The sequence below is a fragment of the Neopelma chrysocephalum genome, unplaced genomic scaffold (genome assembly GCF_003984885.1).
Source record: "Neopelma chrysocephalum unplaced genomic scaffold, ASM398488v2 Primary Assembly neopelma1_94921, whole genome shotgun sequence".
NCBI classification, from domain to species: Eukaryota; Metazoa; Chordata; class Aves; order Passeriformes; family Pipridae; genus Neopelma; species Neopelma chrysocephalum.
In genome coordinates this window covers 1,888-4,994 of record NW_020923624.1, presented here as the reverse complement: position 1 = coordinate 4,994, position 3,107 = coordinate 1,888, and the positions used below count along the sequence as shown (strand labels likewise).

The window sequence follows — 3,107 nt, the reverse complement described above, 5'->3', positions numbered from 1 at the left end:
AGCAATAATCATTAATTAGAGATGGATGGAACTCCCCCAGACCAACGCTCGTGGGGAGATCTCTGCTCTCAACCTCCAGGACTGACCTAGGGGGGTCCCCAGCCAAGGCAGGAACCTCCACACACCTCCCCAGGAAGGGTTCTGTTGGAAGAAGCTGCCCCTGGGAAAGGGGACTGCCCCTCTCTGGTAGAAAGGGATGGACTGACAGTCGCTGGACTCCAGGGGTTGCCTCACCATCAGGGGCTTCATTCGGGGTGGAAACAGCAGCCGAAGATCTTCCTGCAGTTGGGACACTGGTAGGGCTTCGCTTACCGATGGGTCCGTTGGTGTCTGGTCAACTTAGAGCTCTGGGTGAAGCTCTTCCCACACTCCCCACACTTGTAGGGCCTCTCCCCAGTGTGGATGCGCCGGTGGGTGACGAGGGTGGAGTTCTGCTTGAAGCCCTTCCCGCAGTCGGTGCAGCGGAAGGGCCTCTCATCTGTGTGCGTCCGCTCATGCAGGAGCAGATGTGAGCTGCGCTGAAACCTCTTCCCACATTCCAAGCACTTGTAGGGACGTTCCCCAGTGTGGATGCGCTGGTGGGTGAGGAGGTGGGAGCTCTGGCTGAAGCTCTTCCCACATTCCCCATATGAGTAGTGCCGTTCCCCAGTGTGGATGCGCTGGTGTTTGCGGAGGGTGGATCTGTCACGGAAGCTCTTCCCACATTCCCCACACAAATAGGGCCGTTCCCCGGTGTGGATGCGCTGGTGGATGAGGAGGATGGAGCTTTGGTTAAAGCTCTTCCCACATTCCAAGCACTTGTAGGGCCGTTCCCCAGTGTGGATGAGCTGGTGTCGGATCAGGTTGGATCTGTCACTGAAGCTCTTCCCACATTCCCTACACGTGTAGGGACGTTCCCCAGTGTGGATGTGCTGGTGGGTGAGGAGGTTGTAGCTCTCTCTGAAGCTCTTCCCACATTCCAAGCACATGAAGGGCTTCTGCCTGCTGGGAGGCTGCTCAGGGACCACCAGCTCGGAGCTCTGCCTCAAGCTCCGGCCGCCTTCCTGGCACAGCCCCCCCTCTCCCACCTCCTTCCCGAGCTGTTCCCTGGTGTGGATGCGCTGGTGCCGGATCAGGTGGGAGCTGTACCTGAAGTTTTTCCCACACTCCCCACACATGTAGGGACATTCCCCAGTGTGGATGCGACGGTGTCGGATCAGGTTGGAGCTCTGCCTGAAGCTCTTCCCACATTCCCTACACGTGTAGGGACGTTCCCCAGTGTGGATGTGCTGGTGTCGGAGCAGGTAGGTGCTCTTCCTGAAGCTCTTCCCACATTCCAAGCACCTGAAGGTCTTCTCCCTGCTGGGAGGCTGCTCAGGGACCACCAGCTCACAGCTCTGCCTCAAGCTCTGGGCACTTTCCTGGCACAGGCTGGGTCTTTCCTCCTCAGAGCACCCTGGGCTGGCTTTGGAGCCCCTCCTGTGGGGGGATCTCCGGCCCTTTTCCTCCCCGCTGCCTTCCTGTGCCGTGGAGCCCTTCAAAACGGCCTCTCCCACCAGCTTCTGCCGGGGGGATTTGTCCTCCGGGCTCTCCGTCCTCAGCTCGGGGCCTGGGGCAGGAAGCAAGAAGGACAGGGAGGGGATTTGCCTCCGGCCCACAGGGAAGGCCAAGGACATCCCCCCAACTCCGGCCCCGGCAGGACGGCGGCGGCAGCGGGGTTGTCCTGCAGCCGGGGGCCATGCTGGGCTGCCAGAGCCAGCACAACACCCGCCCAAAGGGACACTGACTTCCTCCTCACCTGCCTGGGGGGCCCAAGGCATCTTCCTCTTCCTCGCAGCCTCCTCCTCCATCTGCCCGAGCTTTGGGAAGAAGAAATTCTGCTGGGGGAGGAAACAAGGGCTGAGCGTGTTGGCTTGGGGGTTCCTCCTGCCCAAGTCCATCTCTAGAACTCACCGGGCATCCTGTGACCATAAAATCCTCCAAAACACCAAGATTCAGCCCAGAAAAACCCAAACCACCCAGATACAAGGAAAAAACCTCTAAGAAATAGCAAGATGAACCCCCCCCCACAAACTGCAAATAGTTAAAATTTAGCCAGAAAATACTCCAAATTATGAAGATTCAGCCCAAAAAAATGGTGTTTAATTGGGAGGATGAGGGCAGTGAGATCATTTCATGAGCACTTGATTGAGTTGCTGTATATTAATCAAAAGTTGTATTAATGTAGTATCACCTAAAACTCGCCAGGGCTGTTCCTCGAGGTTCTCTGGCCCCCTGACAGTCCGAGGCTGTTTCTCCAAACCACCAAACCACGTGTGCCAAACGCACTGGTTGGTCAGTGCCGGCTGGGGGAGCGGGCACTCGCTGAGGGGATGAGAAAACTGCACCCAGGGCTGGGCTGAAAGAGGCTTCAGCACCACTTCTGATGGCCCAGGGGCAGCATCTGGCTTCTCCCAAACAGAGAGATGGCACTTGTTCCTCTGCAGGGAGGGTGACTCCTGCTGCATGGATGGAATGGCAGAGGATCCCTTGGGTCCCCAGGTTGGATCAGCACGTGGGGATACAAACTGCCCTTGGGCTCAGGATGCAGCTGCCAGCACAGATTTCCCTGCAAAGTCTGCAGTGAGTCGAGCTCTGGAGAGTAGGTGTGCAGGGACCTGATGGGGATGGACAGGGGCCCAGCAGGGACAGCCAGGGCCTGCAGGGGAAGGCACAGGGACAACCTGGACCCCCACACTGCCAGGGCTGTCTCTGCTCGTCCTTGCAGGCTCCGTGGCCAGGCACAGTTTGTGTTCCTGGGTGCCACCATCTCAGCACTTGCAGCCGCTCAAATCAGCGCCCGCAGCTCTGCAGCAAAGCCCCAGCTCACCTGGCACACAGGGGATGGACACAGCACCTTCTTTGGGATGAGCACCTTTGTTTCTTCCCCACCACGGGGCTCTCCTTCCTCAGCAGCACCTCTGCCTTGCACTTATTCTCAGGCTCACCTCAGGGACAGCTCTGGGCTCACCTCCGCGCCACTTCTCAGCCTCACCTCAGGGCCTGGGCTCAAGGACAGGAACCTGCAGGGAGGGGACATGATGTGCAAGCTGAGGGCTGCCTGATTGCACTGGCCTCTGGGCTTCTTT

General features: G+C 58.6%; 1 pseudogene; it reads right to left on the bottom strand.

Annotated features, from left to right (window-relative positions):
* Window positions 1-245: 245 nt before the first annotated feature.
* Window positions 246-1,577, bottom strand: LOC113980658 (annotated as a pseudogene).
* Between the last annotated feature and the right edge of the window lie 1,530 nt (window positions 1,578-3,107).